Below are 19,518 nucleotides of genomic sequence, written 5' to 3' on the forward strand. Positions count from 1 at the left end.
AAATTAAAAACTTCTGTTCTTTGAATGGTATTAAGAAAATGCATAAGTGAAACACAGACTGGAAGAAAATGTTCAAAAGTCATATATCTGAGGGGTGCCTGGGTGGCCCAGTTGGTTAAGCAACTGGCTCTTGGTTTCGACTCAGGTCATGATCTCATGGTTCATGAGTTTGAGCCCCATGTCGGGCTCCATGCTGACAGTGTGGAACCTGTTTGGAATTCTCTCTCCGCCCCTTCCCCTGCTAGGTCTCTCTCTCTCTCTCTCTCTCTCTCTCTCTCTCTCTCTCATACACACACACACACACACACACACACACAGTAAATTAATAAACATTAAAAAAGTAGTATGTCTGATAAATGACTTTATCCAAAATATATAAAGAACTCCCACTATTCAATAATCAAAGACAAAGAGTGCAGAAGAAATGGGGAAAAACTTGGATGTACACTTCAAAGGGAAAATATAAGCATAAACAATAAACACATGATAGATGTTCAACAGCCCTAAATATCAGAGTAATGCAAAATAAAACCACGAGATTGCACCTTGCAGTTAATATAAATGCTAAAAGTAAAACGATGCAGGGAGAAGGGAGAGATCTCACATTGTAGAGGATATGGAACCATTAGAACTGGAATATGAAATGGTACAACCATTGGAAAACAGTTTGACAGTTTCTAATAAAATTACACATGAACCTACCCTACAACCCAGGAATTGAACTCATACATATTTATACAAGGTAATTAAAAACCTGAGTTCACAAAAAACTTTTACAAAAATTATTCATAGCAATATTATGATAGCCAGCTACTGAAAAGAGACAAATGTCTATCAATGAGTTAATAGATACACAAATTGTCGTGTACCTATATAATGGATTACTAACAGTGATGAAAAGGAATGAGCGGCTTACTGATTTATGCAGCAACATGGATAAATTTAAATACGTGTTAAAGAAAGATACCAGACACAAAGAGAAATGCTTACTGTCTGTCACCAACCCAAGACCTTGACACAGTCAGTAGGAGAGTCCAGACTACTTACTCTGGGGCCTCAGCATCCCCTGGGCCAAAAGGCTTGGTCCTGTTCTTTGCATACTAGAATACTGCACCTGTGTGTGCAGCCTGGGGCGGGGGACATTCTCTGTGACTAAGGAGACAGTTCTACTGTGAGAGAATGATGCCGGGTGACAATTCCCTCCTTGTCTCCCCATTTATTTTATTTGTTCCATGTGTTATCAGCTCGCTACTCCTAGCGCTGCTGGGCAACACGTCTTTGAAAGGGAAGTTTTATTCCTTCACTGACTTTTCCCGTAAGAGGCTGGGACAAATAACATGGGCTCAGTGTCTCCGAGGATCCGATTCTTAGGCGGGAGATGCAAACAGCTGAAATATCTGCCCTTGGCCCACACAGGTGACCTGCACCTGCAGCGCGGGTAGGCTCGCGTCACTCACGCTCCGGGACCCACCTGGTGCTGAGGCCCAGCGCCCGCAGGAGAGTAGTGCGCGGGTCTCCCCCTCCGCATCCTGTGGCTCCCCGCTGACCCTGCTCTGTCACTGGACGCTGCAAGCCCTAACCCGCGGTGGGCAGAGATGGACTGAGGGACAGGCCCCACTGAAAACAGGGAGTGAGACCCGAGGTGGTGTCCCCTGAGAGGCGAGTCCTGCTCGGGACTGTCTGGCACCCTGCTCCCTGACCTGGAGGGCACATTGTCACTCGCGCTGGGGGCAGCATAGGGAGAGGGAGAAGACCCAGCGATGGCCCTGTGCTGGAATCTATGGGCTGAGCAACCATCTGGGGCCACCACAGATTCCCGTGTGTCTAGGTGACGGGGAGGGGAGGGAGCCAAGAGAGAAATCTAACGTGTAAAACCTGCTTGTTAACCTGGAAGGAGGTGAGCCTGGGAACGACTAGCAAAGGTGGAGGCAGGTGTCCCTTACCTGATTAAACGGTGTTTGGAAGACTAGTGGGATTGGAAGGGGAAAGATTTTGTTGTGTTTTCTAAATTGTCCATGAGAACAGAGACCTCAATCAGCTGTTTAATGATAATGTTCAGAATGCTAGAGAGGCCAAGTTTCCAGAAAGAAGTGGAACCTGAGATGTCAAGTGTGCTTCTGTGGTCGCTTCTCTCTAGGGACATTTGTTGATTCTGGGCTTGAGCGGGAGGCTGAGAGTCCAGGCTTTATGCAAGCAGAGGAATACTGGTAGACAACAGAAATAGCAAAATTGTAGCACTTTTACTGGGTTGGAGTGGCAAAATTGGAGGCTTACAGAGCCTCAGATGCACAGCCAATTATTGACGCTTCAAGACATTTTCTGCATTCTCAACCTGCCTTGGGTGAAAGACTGTAGTGCTAATTTGAAAATCCGTGGACTTCAGAAACTCAGTGCATTTGAGTTTAGGACTTCGTGGGAGGGGCCCTGGTGATACATCAGTCTCTGTGTTAAAAGTCTTAGGAGGTTGTACTCTGAGAACAGGGGCAAACCAGAGGTAGAATCTCATAGAAAGCCATCACACTGTACTTAGTTCCTGATTGGCATAAGGCATAAGGTGACCTCCACTGAGTGGAGAAGCCTCAATGCACTTAAGGAAAAATTACTGAAACTCAAAGACAAATGGAATATCTAGATGGATTAAAGATGTAAATGTGTCTCTCTTTTCCACGAGGGAAAAAAAAAACACTTTGTAATAATAAACAATGTTTATTATCTCATAGGTGAAGGTAAATTCTTTTAGGGGCATCTGCATGGCTCCGATTTCAGTTCAGGTCATGATCTCACTATCCATGAGTTCAAGCCGTGCCTTGGGCTCTGTGTTCGTAGCTCCCAGCCTAGAGCCTGCTTTGGATTCTACGTCTCCCTCTCTCTGCCCTTCCCTGCTTGTGCTCTGTCTCTATCTCTCAAATAAATAAATAAATAAACATAAAAAAATTCTTTTAAAAAGGCATAAATAGAACAAACAACACAGAAAAACACTATTGAATTTACTATATTAAAATTAAAGCTTGTTTTCTGCTTTCAAGACTCATGGAAGCTAAATATTGGAGTTTGGGACCCAATAGGATGGCCTGAATATTTAGCCAGAATAGGTCTGCCCTCATAAGCCTAGCTTCCTCTGATCTCAACTTCTGACTGGATTAGGTGAATCAGGATTTCATGTAACTCTTCAAACTTAACTCAGATATACGATCTCAGTAGTTCTCAAATTAGCTCTCTCTTTTTTTTTTTTCGTATTTAATGTGCAGTGCTAAAAGAGAGGACAAAAATAAATAGAAACAAACCTATAGAGTATTCAGATAAGGGAATTACTATATAACCTTTAAAATTAGCAGACCTAAGAGTTAAAAGAAAATTTTAAAAAGCATGAGATTATGTCAGATGATAGTAAGCTAGCGAAAAGGAACGAACATAAGAAGTATGATTATCTTGAGAGTGCCATGCTATGACAATGGCACGCTGCATGGAGGGGCCCCTTGGGAGTGCTTCCAACCACGGTGTTGGTGTTCTCCCAACCCAGGAACCAGACATGCCAGTGAATGAGTCTTCCTTTGACTAAGTCATGGCAGTCTGATTCTCCTCAGCTGAGGTCTCAGAGCTGAAACAAACTGTGTCCATTTTACCTGAATTCTCAGCCCACAGAAACTGAGACTTAAAACAAGAAGAGTTCTAAACCACAGTTTTCTGTATAGATTTGTTCCATGACTGTAGTAAGTGGAATACTGCTAAATTTGATGATTATATCCACCGATTTAACAATTTCATCAGTAGAAGTCATACTTGTGCACACGGAGGCATAATGATGATCACTGTAGTATTTTTATAAAGATGAAAATCATAAAAAATATGCAGCAATAGGAGAATCCATACCAAATTAGTGGCATATATGTGCAATAATTTACTATTAACAGGGTCATAAAATAAAGCTATATATGTCAGCACAGATCATCCTGGAATAAAAATATCTAAGAGGATGCAGTAGAACTGGGCATGACTGTAGGTCTCCTAGTTTGATGACATTGGAGAAGTCACTTTTTTCTTTGGACCCCACTTTCTACCTCAGGAAAATAAGGTTGTTTGTTGGTTTATTTGTTTTCTGGATAATTATGGAAATACCTTTCAGCCCAGAAATTTTTATACTTCTATGACACAATCTTAGCTCAATTATTTACAAAACTTCAAACCAAAATTAATGTCTGCTTTTTGCTTCTTCAATTTGATATTTACAAATGTGTATTCCTTAAACAAGAAAAGAGCACCTCTAGATAGACATACACTAAAAACATCAATACCAACAAAAGTTTTTGAAACTAACAGCAGACTGGCACAACATCTGGCTTCCAGGTTTATTATGTCTTAAAAGTCCATGATTTCCTTGCTCATTGTGTTCTTGCTAATGACACTGAGTTGAAGTAAATCAGGTGGAATCCCGTAGGAGCTGCAGTGGTTGCTCTTAGTTGTGAATTTGGCAGGAGAGCTCCTCCTAGAAATGAGGAGGATAAAAGGGGTATCTTATAAAAATAACAGTAATATCATTTTCAGTCTAGGAGACACAAGAGATAAGAGAATAGGACATATTTTCTGTAGGGCTTTCTTGGGTTTGCATACTAACATCCTTGACTTGCAATTGTATGGTACTGCAGGCCATGAATTAATTTGCATGCTAAGTATCTGTCCCTTAAACAAATCCTATACATTGGTATCACAAAACAATTGCAGGCAGAAAAAGGTCCCCATAAAGATGGTACTGTTATGCCCAGAATTCGTGATCCCCAAAGACCACTAGGGAGGCGAGTCCGATGTAAAAGCAAAAGAGCCTTTATTCGAGCTAGCTCGTGCTCAAAACCCTACCTGCACTGACACAGCGGTGAGATACCAGGGAGAGAGAGCGAGTTTCAAAAGGACAAAGGTTTTATTGGGGCCTAGGGGCAGTTGGTGAGGTAATGGCTGTGGCCTCAGCCGATTGGCTGGGGAAGGGTCTGAGTCCTGTTAGGCAGGTGAGCAGGAGGTTACTCAAGGGGAGGAGGCTTGGTCAAGGTGAAGGACACAGAACAAGATGGAGTTGGCCGGCTTAGGCCCGCCCTTTCAGTACTTGGCTGCAAAACATTTTGAAACTCAGTTTTTAAAGTCAGATCAACTAGATAATACAACTGACAGCAATTTTGGAAAAAAAAATTAATCCCTCCAGTGAAAACATATCAGTTAGTGTTCTCAGGCATCATTACATTATTAACTCACAAAGTGTGATCAGGTTTATTAAAATTTAAAGGAATGGCAGAGTTTGCTTTTTGTGTCTGACTAGATTCACACACTCCAAGAAAATAATTTCAGCATTAAGTAATGGCACATAACATTAATATGAATTTGCATGTAATAAATTTCCAAAAATAGAGTGTCATACTCTAGAATAAGTCCTAGAACTTACAGGCATTTTTATCTACAGCCTGATCATATCTGATCCTTCCTTGCTATTCTTTTAGCTGATCTTGCTGTAGAAAGGTAATATCCGTGATGGGACTGTCAAAACAGAAGAATTTTTCTAGCTGGTGTTGCATATAAATGTAGCTAATACTGTCTTATATTTGAATAAAAGCTCAGTAATGACAGTGAAACCATTATGGACTAAGAACTACTGACTAGGGGTCAAAGAAGTGTATATTGTTATACTAAATAACACTGAATAAACCACATGTCTCACTCTTATTTCTAAAATGGAGAAAAAAATCACAAGAATAGAAACACTTTAGACCCCTCTGGTATTATATCATATTAGTATATAAATATAAATAATATAAATGTATATAATACATAGTGTTATATAAAATATATAATGTGTAAATTATTTGTCATTAAAATCACGATTTTTTAACAAGATTTTCCTTTAATTTGTGAAACTTAGAAAAAGGACAACCAGAAGGTAGGACAGTCAGTGCAGACATCCTGATGAAGCCAGTGGAACTCTTTGTGCCCACCTTCCAGAGCGCCTTCCAGAGCAGGGATCCCTATATTTGCATAAAATGTTTTATGTTAAACTTAATGCTGCTCAAGGTAATGCTGTTGTTGAGCCTAATGTAATTTTATTTTGCCAGTGTTGAGGACAAGGGTATCTTTACCTGGGGGTCAACATGGATTCACATGAAGAACAATACAGTCATTGCCACTGTCCATCATCTGGAGAAGAGGCTGTATTTCACACTTAATAACAAACCCAAGAATATGCGTCTAAAGATTAGTAGGTTGGGGGGTGGGAATTCATTAGGTGGGTGAGGTATTTTCATTCCCTTGGAGGATTATAGAATGGGTTAGCAAGATAATTGTTATCTCAACTATCTTGAACAAGATAGGGATGAGATCATAAATATTTGTTATGTTAATAATATTATACTTACTTGTGACATATTGTAATCTTTTGCATCTCATGAAATACTTCCTATAGTGCCATTCCCATTGTGCCTCCTAATGCTCACAAACCACTAAAGTCATAGGAATGCAAATTAAAGGAAGAGAACATGACCAACAGTATGATCAGGGATTCAGAGTATTCATGCCATCAAATCTCCTCCTCTACCAACATATGGCCATATTTCCCTTATGTAAAAGTGAAGATATAGAATTATACAATATAATAATTATAGATATATAATAGTTAATAATAATAATAATTTGGGCATCAGTTTCTTTATTTGTAATGGAATGAATAAAACTGAGCAGTGAATTCCAAACATTTATTTTCAGAAGAGGACTCTATTGAAGTTAGCACACATACAGAATCCCCATGCAAAACGCAGACAAAAGTAGAGTTGCTTTTTTGAATTATATGTGAAAGCAATGAGGCTTGATTTGTGCCATTAAAGAAACAAGAACAATAGTCAAACTCTAATACAAAATAAAACACCATGTTCTAAGAATTCCAGAGTATTTTTTTCTATGTGTTCAGGAACAGAAAGCCCGATTTATATTCAAGATGATAGGAAGAGGGAAGGATCCTAAACATATTTTATAAAACATAAAAGATTTATATCAATTTACCCATGAGAAGAATGCAAAAAAGTAAAATGAGACAAAAGTAACATTTCAAGAATAATTGTAAAAATCCTAAATAAAATGCTAGTAAAAGGAAGTTTACAGCATTATACATAGAAAACACACACACAAAGTATGGTTTATCTAAACATCAGAAACTTTGGTAAATGAAGGATTGGTGAAAGGGAACTAGGGATACAGTTGTTCTCAACAATGTTGGTGTGTGTATACATTGGTGAAATCACTATGTAGGAGAATTTGTCAATATGCATTTCAAAAATGCACAGTGCAGAGACTTAATGACCACTCCTATCTTATAAATATCCCTGCATGTGTGAACTCATATAAAGATATTCACTGCAATGTTATTGTAGTAGCAAGAAATTAGAAACCATCTAAATATAATTTAGATAATTTATGAAAAATATGTCAAATGAAATTCTGTGCAACACATAGAAATAACCATTCAGCTTCAATGAACAACATACAGTTTCCCATGCCTGTGACACCAGTATAAGATACCCGGTAACATCCCAGTTAAGAACTTTAACACCAACATGGAAAATCTTCCAAGCACAATTAGCATTAATTAATTAATTAGCATTGTTACTCTTTTGTTGCATTTTTTAAAATTTTTTTTAAATTTATTTTTGAGAGAGAGAGAGTACTAGCGGGTTAGGAGCAGAGAGGGAGACATAGAATCTGAATGTTTTGTTATAATTTTAATGAGGCTGAGATTGAGGCTAGATTCATGAGAGCACAAATCTTTCTCCTGTGTTCTTCCTTTTCTATTTTAAAATAGAAAAGCTCTCTGTTTTCACTTTTGAACAGCAAATGCCATCAAATGTCTACAAAAAACCCTGCTCAAAGAATAAGAGTCCTTGAAACTCTTATTTAGAATGTACTGCACCCCCCCCCCTTCATATTGATTCTGTCTGTAAATAAAATTCTTCAATAAAAGAATGGATCAATCACAAAAATCTTTCAACTGCCTGGCTTTATGTTGTTCAAAAAATGTACCAAATTAATTGTTCGGTTAGAATTGATCTTTCCCAACTCTATACCTGTAGTGTAGCTTCCAAATGAAAGTGTGATCTCTTTGATGGAAAGTGCTTTTCTTATCATTTTACAAATCTCCCATGGATTCATATGGCCCTAAAGAATATATATATATATATATATATATATATATATATATATATTTATCTCCATGTACACATACATACGTATGTATGTGTGTGTTACTGAATTCATCTTTTTTTTTTTTTTTAAAGTAGGCTCATGCCCAACATGCAGCCCAATAGCGAGGCTTGAACTCATAATGCTTAGACAAGACCTGAGCTGAGATCAAGAGTCGGATGCTTAACCAACTGAGCCCCTCCCAGGTGCCCCACACTGAATTGATTTTTAATGCTCAAAAGAAGTTTGGGATATAGATGTCCCATGGCCATTTGGTCTTATTCTGCCTGTATAGCAAAAGTCTTCTAAGTATCTGTTTTTATTTAATAAATTAAGAAACTCCATTTCTTTGTGCATCTGTAATGTTTCAGGCTAGCACTGAGAGACTGATTACATTACATTATTTAACTCACATGACAATGTTATGAAGTAGATCTTACTATCTTCAGTTTGTACTGGAGGAAATAGAAGCTCAGGGAGGTTAAGCATGCTGCTGAAATCCATATAGCTATTAATAATTACTATTGGCATTCAAAACTATTTTTATGATGAAAAACTTTAGCTAACATGCCTTTAAAAAGGTCTATGTGGCATAATTGTATTTCCCTTTCTGCTACCATTTAAGAATACTTTTAATTCTGATAAGGCAGGTATTAGCTTCCCAGGTTATGAACCATTTTGTGTTTGCCATTGAATTATGGCAAGTTTATTTTCTAGACTCCAAAACATGGTTTCTTGCTATATCCAGAAGCTTCATAATCAATCACAAACATCTTAGAGAAATATAAAAACTCTTCTATTTCTCAAGTTGATCAAACCTGTGTGTTCCTAGAACTAAGTTAATTCCCAGAATCATTAGCAATCAGTTGCCATGAAATTAAAGATGTAAGTCTAATTATGAAAAAAATGGAAATGTGGATACATTTACCAAGTACATATTCAACACAGGGTATATATATTTTGCCTCCTAAAAAGTAATTTGTTTAAATTTTTTTAGGGGTAAACATTCTAATAAAATTTCAGATTGTTCTGACATACCGTGAGTACTATGTATTGTAATTTCATTCCTATTGTTTGGAAGATCAGAGTAAAACTAGCAAAGCTAGTAGTTTTTAAAAGGGCAGATAAGGCAAATGTATCATTAATAAATGAAAGTATAATGTACTCTATAAAAATTAAAGTTTTAAAATTTTTGTTTATTTATTTTTTATTTTGAGAGAGAGAGAGAGAGAGAGAAAATGCATGAGGGGCAGAGAGAGAGAAAGGGAGAGAGAGAATCTCAAGTAGGCTCCACACCACCAGCACAGAGCCTGATGCAGGGCTCAAACTCATGAACCACAAGTTCATGATGAGCTGAAATCAAGAGTCAGATGTTTAATTGACTGAGCCACCCAGGTGCCCAAAGTTCTTTCTCTTTTTTCTTTTTAAGTTTGTTTATTTATTTTGAAAAGGAGAGCATGTGAGCAGGGGGAGGACAGAGAGAGAGAGAGAGAGAGGGAGAGAGAGAGAATCTCAAGTAGGCTCTGCACTGTCAGTGTGGAGCCTGACATGGGGCTCTATCCCACAAACCATGAGATCATGACCTGAGCTCAAACCAGGAGTAGGACGTTTAGGGTGACTGAGTCACCCAGGTGTCCCTACAAATTAAGCTCAAATGAATTGTTTAATTAGAATTTATATATGTGCATGTTTTATATACATATATATAAATATATAATGTATAGACAGATTAGGACTGTGGTGTGTGTAGAGGTGTTCGAGGTTAATCTATCACTTATCTTTTTTTGTATTTCACTTCTATTTTAAACATTTATTGAAACTAATGAGAAGAAACTTCCAGTTACAATGGTGATAAATCTACCCACTAAGATAAATTTTCTTTGTTTTTTTTGTTTTTGGTTTGGATTTTCCAGTCTTTACCATCTAGGAATGGGAAAATTCAAGAAAGTAAGAAGTAACAGAAGAATAGAGTCCTAACAACGCCCATGGAGGCCACAGACTTGGCAGCCAAGTCTCACGAGTCCCGATCTGCTCATATTCCTGCCCAGGGCCCCACAGGACTGATTCTAGCATTATGTCCTGACAGTGGGCCTGAAGGGGCCTATCCAATTAGTGAGGTCTTTTCAACCTTGCTATTGTTAGTGTTTCCGGGTAGAGTTAACAACCCAGCCCTGTGTAAATCAGTGCATGACTATCACTAAACATGAGGACTGGCCCAGGGTGGTCACAGATCTCCACCCATCAGTTGAAGCCACAGATTCCTGTTCAAAGGATATAGAAGGGAATCTGGCAGTAGCTCAGGATATGGGCAATCCAGTATGTTGCTTCAGAAGAGGAAAGCAACCATCATGATAACAAAAGGGCAAACCTTAGCATAATTTGACACAGATGAAGGCTGAGCAGAAAGAAACCAACTAGGTCCTTGCTGATGTAGGTGAGATGTTGAAACTGATTCTGAAGTTCATCTTCTCTTGGCACTTGCCAACCTCTATCCAGTTACTTCCTACTGATAATAGTATGTTATTGTATCTCAGCTTGGGGGGAAAAAGTTATTCTTGTTGACAAAAGCATTGCAAAGCACTAATTCACAATCACAGAGTTTTCATTATATGAAGATGAGGTGATTGATGTTACTTAATTGACTTTATTTAACAGTGTGTCTTCTATTGATTTTCTTTTTGATGCTCTGCAGTACAAGACTTGACACGTAGCAGGTTTTTTTTTTTTTTCAAATTAGGTTGTTGAAGATAGTGATGAAAATTCCCAAATGCTTTTTCTGCTCTGATTAAGTAGCAGGATATGCAGGAGGCCAACGTCTTGCCAATCACTCTCGTGGAGCTCAGCTGAAAGCAACCTCCTCTCCAGACAGTTTTTCCAGCCCCCAAATCACCACCTACCCAGTGCTCAGTTTGATTGTTTGGATTCATGACAGAATATTGATTGAGACAAATCAAATGCATTCTTACTCCTATTTAGAAGGAAAGCTGGGGATAAGCCATGGTGGACTGAACAAAATAATCAAGTGAAGTAGACAGTGAAGCTATAATTCACCTTAAAAACATGTTAAAGGGAGCCAAGGTAAAGGCAGAGAATGATTGTGTTGTCCCCTGGAGACACTAACACCAATACAGGAAGGGGGCATAGGAAGAAGGGGCCATGAAAATGTCATAATATTGGACTCGTCATGTGAGATGGAATTAGAATTGTGGAAATTAAGCTGCATCAGGCTTTCAAGAACCAAGTCCACAAAAAGATGTAAAATCTAAGTAGGGATATTCATATGCATATATGCATATGAATTTGCCAATCGCATTGTGCCACACAATCATTTTTGAGGGGACCTCAGCCTCACCCCGGCCATCATATTTTTTTTGGATTAACTTTTAATATGTGGTATTCTGTTTCCAGTATGTGATTCCCATGCCACATTCACACTTCCTTCATTTCTATCTCTTCCTCTCTTTCCCTCTCTCTCTGTCTCCTCCTGTTTCCCTCTCTCTCCCTTTCTCTCTCTCTCTCTCCTTCTCCTCTCCCCTTCTATCAGTCTCCCTCTGTCTCCCTCTTTCTCTTCCTCTTTCTTGCTCCTTCCTTTTTGCTTAAATGTTCTATCAGAATTAGACATTTCCTTTCAGTTTTGAAAGAATTTCTTCCCTGAAAACACATTCTGAACATTCCTGAGGGAGTGCTTGTTTGTCTTTTGGAGAATCATTGACTAAAGATTTTGATACATCTTGAAATGCAGATTTGACTAGGAAATGTAAATTTCCAACAATTAAGTGTAATTACACCTTAGTGTGCAGAGCATTAGGTGGAAAATGCCTTTGGAGCTTATTCTGTCCCAAAGTTATCACTGAAGAAGATAAGCCCTTTAGGTCTGATCTTTGATGGGTGATAAAAGTCAGAAATCTACATTTGTGCTGTTTCTGTTCTATTTACGAAGGTTCATTGGCTTCTCATTATGTACAGGTAGACAGAGCCCCACATCCTCTAAGGTGTCCAATCATATTCCCTCCAGACGCTTCTAAAGCAATCCTCAGAAGTTAGTTTGTGATGTTGGCATTGAAACGGTTTTTTGTCTTGTTTGATACCTATGTTCCCCATACAATTTTTTTTTAATTCAAAACCAATATTAGTTTTCTTCAAAATTCTGTAAAATAAGTAAAACGAAAGGGTGGAGGATTTTTAAAGTCTGGAGTGGGAAGGATCAGAGGCCCTGGCGGGAAGTAGTTTTACGACTTGGAGCAAGGCCTCCCTCCTCCCACAGAAACTGGCAGTTAGGGCAGGAAGTTGGTGGTTACATTTCAAAGAGATGGTTCCCAGGTCCCTGAGAATGACATTCCTAGGTTGTAAAACTGGCAAGAGACGTTTAAAAAGTTTTGCATCTCAAATGGGCAGAGAAATGGCTTACAACAAAAAGTTTTCCAAAGTAAATACTCTAAGAAAAGGGAGGTCAGAGGCCAAGATTCAATAGGAAGAAGCCTGTCTAAGGTTGGTCAGGTGGAGGGACAATTTAAGGCTGTCTTGGTCACAGCTTAACTGTACAGTTGCCTTCACTAAAGCAATGAGATATTTATTTCCTCCCTTGACTCAGGTTCCAGCCATGCATTTTCCATTCAGAACCCAGCCTCAGCAGACCATGTGTTCCTGTTTATGCTCTTGCCCCTGTCCATCACTATAAGAACATGCCTGAGCTAGTTCACTGGTCACTAGGGACACAGAATAGAGGTACTCTCAAGTGACCACAGATGTGTGAGTGAGCCGATAATCCAGCCACCCCTCTGACAACCTATAGATTCTTGAACCATGAAAAATGACTATTGCTTTAAGCCACCAGCTTTGGAATGCTTTGCTACACACTAAAAGTAACTGATAAAATATCTATGAGGCAAGGGCAGGATGAACCCTGTGGGAGGCAGTCCTGCATGAAAAGTAAAACAACCAGATATTTTCCAGCCAAAGGGGTTTATTGGAGAGTAGTAGAGAAATTGCAATTTGGGACCCGCAAACTATGACAAGTCTGGAGATCAAAGGAGAGGAACATTATAAAGAAAAGAAGGTGGGGGCACCTGTCTGGCTCAATCAGTTAGGTGTCCAACTTTGATCTCTGCTCAGGTCATTATCTCTCGGTTCCTGGGATCCAGCTCCACAAAGGGCTCTGTGGTGGCAGCTAGGACCAAACCTGCTTGGGATTCTCTCTCCCTCTCTCTGGGCCTCCCCTGCTCATGCTCTCTCTCTCTCTCTTTCTCTCACTCTCAAAAAAAAAAAATAAAATAAAAAAAGATAAACAAAAACTTAAAAAAGAAAAGAAGGAAACTGGGGAGGTCTGCTTTGAACAAAAGTCACTGGAGGAAATTGAGAGTTCACGGTGGTGATCCTGAGATGGAGAAACTGAAGGACTCTGTAAAAACCTGTTTTTTGCCTCCTTTCCAGCTTCTATTCTTGCTAGGACCAGCATGGCCACTTTACACAGGCCTCAGAATGCAAATAGTTTATGTCTTCCTTGTAAGGGATAAGGAGTTAATGATTTCTTTAGAATAGGTAACATACAAGGAATTCCAGACCACCTGCACTAAACATCTTGGCACCATGATCCCCCTGGTTCCAGGGAATAAAACCTGGGCCCTTGTCTTTGTTCTAACCTGTTCCTGGATGCCTGAGAGGACACGTACACCACACCACGATCCTCAAGAAAACCCCCAGACCCCAAGCAAAGACAAGACTAAGACTCCCTCCTTTCCTTTCTGAGTGTCCCAGATACTCTGTCTGTTCCTGCGCTCTCTCTATACCTTCAGTAAACTCTGCTTTCACCTCCTGCTGGCTTGCATTTCTATCCTGTGCACAGCCAAGTATCCTCTTGGCTGGCCCTGCAGGACCCTCTCTGGATTCTTGGACCCAGCCTGCTGGCAGCAATGGTTTCTCACTGGCCAGGGTATGGTAATTTTTTATTGGCTGAGCTTCTGCTGAACAAGTAGAAATTCTTCCTTACTCCTTCTTGCATAGTAAAAGAAGCTTTTTTCCTGTTGGGGTCTGCAACTGAGGGGGAGGAATGAGGCATGAGAGCTCCCCCCGTTAGCCTCCTGACTCCATTTAACTCAGGTTTCCTTTATTCAGTTTCACAGTATATATGGAAAAGTACAGTGGAGTAGACCGCATTGCAAATGGCCTTGTAAGCTAAGACTTGGAGTGAGAATGCCATTAGATAGGCAATGTACAAAAACAAAGGGTGGACATTTTCTGTGTACTTACATTGGTCAAATTCTGTGTTGAAGCGTAGCATAAATTAATTCACTCACACTCCCCATATGACTGAAAAGTAAAAATCATTATAACCAGTTTTGCCTAAAAAAATCCTAAAGTCATAAAGTTTACACGACCAATGCCTCAATTAGTATTTAAATAGTTCTGTCTGCAGAATGCAGGCCTGACTGATTTTATTTTATTTTTTTTAATGCTTGTTTATTTTTGAAGGAGAGAGATACAGAGCATGAGCAGGGAGGGGTAGAGAGAGAGAGGGAGACACAGAATCCAAAGCAGGCTCCAGGCTCTGAGCTGTCAGCACAGGGTCTGAAGCAAGGCTTGAATCCACAAACTGCGAGATCATGACCCCAGCTGAAGTCGGACGCTTGACCCACTGGGCCACCCAGGCGCCCCAGGCCTGATTGATTTTAAAGCTCAAACTTTTTCTATATCGTGTAGCAGATTTCAGTAGATTTTAAGCAGGGGAGAGTGGTTAAGAAAGGTCCTGATGATTTCACAGTTAAATAATTGTACTGCATAGATGCTATGAGTATTACACAGTAATGATTTATTATAATCCTGAACTATAATGAGAATAAGAATCCCACATTTTGTAAAACATAGAAATTGGGCTGCATGCCTGATGAACTTGTAGCTCTAGTGAATAGATTGAAAACAACATGGGAGGTGGTATTAGTTGCATATAGCAAAGTATGGCAAGAAAATGATGAGCTCAGGAAAGGGTTTACTTGCAGGCAAGCAGAAGTAAAATGAATAGAGAAATTCTAGAAATCTATGGACCTGTAATGTGGCAAAATACAATTTCCTTGGTGATTTTGCCCTTCAGGAGATCGGTGCTGTTTGACCTTAGGAAAATATTACCCTTAATCAATTCTGAGGTTTACCAAATAATCTGCAGAAAAATCTGCCTAGCCAATATCTTCCTCCTGAGAAGTATCCTAGTTCAAGAACTAAGGTAGTCCCATCATTAGAGAGGGGTATTTCACATATAAATATACAAGTGTGAAGTCCAGGTTTATTTGTTCCTCTCTTCTGTGATTAGTTTGTGAAAAGTCAGCTACCAGGAGGTAGAAGGTCTCTGGAGGAATGGGGACATCCTAGCCTGTGGGCTGGAGAGGCTCTTTCAGGTTTTATTTCACAGTGATCCGCAGATTCTGCTTTTACGGCTGACATTTCCTCCTCTTCAGTGGAGGTAACTGACTGCGGGGTTGTGAGGACCTTGAGCTAAATGCTGGCAGACAGGCTACACTGCACAAGTTTAGACATGCTCCTTAGAAAGAAGATAATAGGATCAGGAAAAAAAAACCCTGCTTTCATACAGACAGGTGTTTCAGTAAAAATCACAAGCTAACAAGTGAGAGGCATAGTAATAGTACGACAACCACCTCACAGCCCTCAGATATCCAACAGCCTCCTGCCAGGCAGAAAAAAATCACCTCATTTTGACAGATGCTCTCAGATCAAGAAAATACAGATGGTGTTTAACAACAAAGTCTTTGGCTGCATGGATATATATATATGTGTGTGTATATATATATATATGTGTGTGTGTATATATACACACACACATATATATATACACACACATTTGTATGTATATACATATACATGGATATGTACACATGGATATGTACTCATGGATATGTACATGGATATATATATATATGTGTGTGTGTGTATATATATATACACACACACACAATGTTGTAGTGAGTCAAAATCCTGACTTGATTTGGGTGGTTTTGGGAAAATATCATTTGACTCTTTAACCTCAGTTTATGCATACAAAACACAGCAATCGGAAGATGAAAGAAATAAAAATATTTTTAAAACTTACAGAATTATTGTAAGGATCCACTGAGATGTAGATGTAAAATGCTTAGGAATGGTCCTGATACATATTAAGTCTCAATATTATTTCAGTCTATATTCAATTCAATAAGAACTGAACCACAGCCATGAACTCAATGAGACCTGACCTCATTCATTCATTTGTTTTATGGAGCACTTCTCAGATACCATCCATTGCTACCAGAGGTGCAAGGGTAATAAACCATACTTTCTACCTTCCAGAATCTTGCTTTCTATCAAGGGAGAAAGACATGCAAACCAATAGCTATAATCAGTATGTTGGGTCTCTAATTGTCCATGTACAAAATGCTATGAAAATACAGACTTGAAGAAAAGCTCATGAACACAATGGCTTCTTGGTCTACTTCTACTTGCATTCTTGGTACAAGATGCAGTTGACCCTCGAACAACACAGGTTGGAATTATGTGAGTCCACTTATATGTGGATTTTTTCAATAAGTCCAGTCCAGTCCTGTAAATGTATTTTCTCTTCCTTATTATGGGGAATAAGCTTAAGAATTCCCTGGACTTGCACCAATGGGTTAACAAGACATAAATAATTGCAAAGCCATAGGATGCTCACACCCAAATTTGGGTAAACAAGATTAGGTAAATAAGTATAGAGAAGTGGGGCAGAAGCCCCAGTATAGAGAGGGCGGGGCAAATGCTCCAATATAGAACATAGGTATGTGAAATAAAGATTAAGCATTCATTGGATAAAGAAAATGTGGTATACACACACACACACACACACACACACACACACACACACACACACAATGGAGTATTAGCAATCAAAAAGAATGGAATCTTGCATTTTCAACTACGTGGATGGAACTGGAGGGTATTGTGCCAGGTGAAATTAGTCAGAGAAAGACAAAAATCATATGACTTCACTCATGAGGATTTTAAGAGACAAAACAGATGAACATAAGGGATGGGAAATAAAAATAATATAAAAACAGGGCGGGGGACAAAACAGAAGAGACTCATAAATATGGAGAACAAACTGAGTGTTGCTGGAGGGGTTGTGGGAGGGGGGATGAGCTAAATGAGTAAGTGGCATTAAAGAATCTACTGAAATCATTGCTTCACTATATACTAACTAATTTGGATGTAAATTAAAAAAAAAAAAGATTGGGCATTCAGGGTGGAAGTGCCCCTCAATTTAGTACTATAACAGAAAGCTGCTTTCACAGGAAGGAAGGACGAAATTAGGTGAACAGGTATATAGAGCTATAGACTGCCGCTCTGTAGGTGAAGCTTCCCAGAGCAGAGCTCATTAGCAAAAGAAAAGGTGCCTTGTTAACCCTGAGGTTATTTGCCCTATCTGTCTTACCCCCTAGTCTAGCTAAGATAAACAGACTATGGTGCCTCCTGTCTGCCATTAACAACCATCTGCCCATCTGCCCGGCTCCAGGATTTTGTTTTATATTGAGCCAAACCCCAAACACCGTATATCTTCAAAACCTCCTTTCCCTCGTGCCCATGAATTAATGTTCACGGATTCACTGTCTCTTTGTGCATGCCATCACGTTTGTAAGCCTTCTGATCTTAATACATATGGGGCAAGGACCCTTATTTGGGGCTCTTGTCTTTTCCTGGACATTAGCCATCTCTCGCTTTTAATCCAGCATCCTGCTCTCTTGCTAGACAAGACAGAACTTTAGACTTAGACACCCTATAATTTTCTTAATAACATTTTCTCTTCTCTAGCTTACTTTATTGTAATTATATAGTAATAATAGATATAAAAAATATGGTTAATCAACTGTTCATGTTATCAGTAAGGCTTCTGTCAACAGTTGGCTATTAGTAATTAAGTTTTTGGGGGGTTAAAAGTTATATGCAGTTTTTTTACTCTAAGGGGGTCAGTGCCCCTAACCTCTGCAATGTTCAAGGGTCAACTCTTTAGTTAAGCCCTGGAAGAGCAGAGAAAACATACACAGTTCCCTCTTTCTAGTCCTTCTCATCTAATGATTGCTTGTCCTTTGTCAGCTGCTGCCTATGATTTCTGAGAAAGGGGAGAGAGACATGAAGAAAGTAATATTTGTTCAGCATTTCAGCATGCTATTTACTAGTATATAATTGAGTGTATGGGATAGATAAAAATATATGACTTCACATGAAAAATAAATTAACCTCCTCATAGCTATTGTGTTTGTCTATTTGGCCAGTTCCCTGTATTCCCATCCTTCTGGTGATGGGTCTCCACTTTCTGAAAGTAGGGAAAAAGCCCTTGGCACATAGTGATTGATTGATTGGTTGGTTGATTGATGGATTGGATAAAAAATGATGGAGCATTTGAAATTATTTCACTGGATTTAAAATTTTTTTTTCCTTTAAAAAAATTTTTTTTAATCTACATCCAAATTAGTTAGCATATAGTACAACAATGATTTCAGGAGTATATGCCTCAATGCCCCATACCCATTCAGCCCATCCCCCTCCCACAACCCCTCCAGTAACCCTCTGCTTGTTCTCCATATCCAAGAGTTTCTTATGTTTTGTCCCCCTCCTTATTTTTATATTATTTTTGTTTCCCTTCCATTATGTTCATCTGCTTTGTCCTCATATGAGTGAAGTCATATGATATTTGTCCCTCTCTGACTGATCAACTTCACCTAGCATATTTTTTGTTGAAGGTATAAGAAAAGGCTTCCATTTTCTTTTCGGTCGTGGATTCCAAGACTCAGTACTACTGGCTACTGTGTCCATGCCACATTGTGGGACAGAGAAGGAGATAAACATGGAGAGAAAAGATGCCCTGGTAGTATCAAGTCCCCTATTTTAGTTCCTGAGATTTCTGAGTCAGGTCTAGTATCTTTGTCATTTGTTTTTTGTGAAGCATCAATATCTTTCCAAACAATTTTCTTTTGTAAAAAGTTGATTTCTTAATACTTGCCATGGAAATAATCCTGAATAATGCAGATTATACATTGAGAATGGAGTCAGATATGAACACAGGTCTGCCCGACTCCATCACCTGTGCTCATGCCCACGTAGTGGATTTTCCTACAGTATGTTGCCTCTTTGACTTGCTCACCATGGCTTGCTCCTGAACATTTATCTTTCAGTCCTTTTATTTACAGGTGATATACTTGTCTAGATAATGCTGAAGTGAATGATGGAATTATTTATTCTCAACATCAAGGAGAAAGAAAAATACTTCATTTATTTATTAAAATTTTTTTTTAACATTTATTC

Source organism: Lynx canadensis, chromosome D1 (assembly GCF_007474595.2).
Source record: "Lynx canadensis isolate LIC74 chromosome D1, mLynCan4.pri.v2, whole genome shotgun sequence".
NCBI classification, from domain to species: domain Eukaryota; kingdom Metazoa; phylum Chordata; class Mammalia; order Carnivora; family Felidae; genus Lynx; species Lynx canadensis.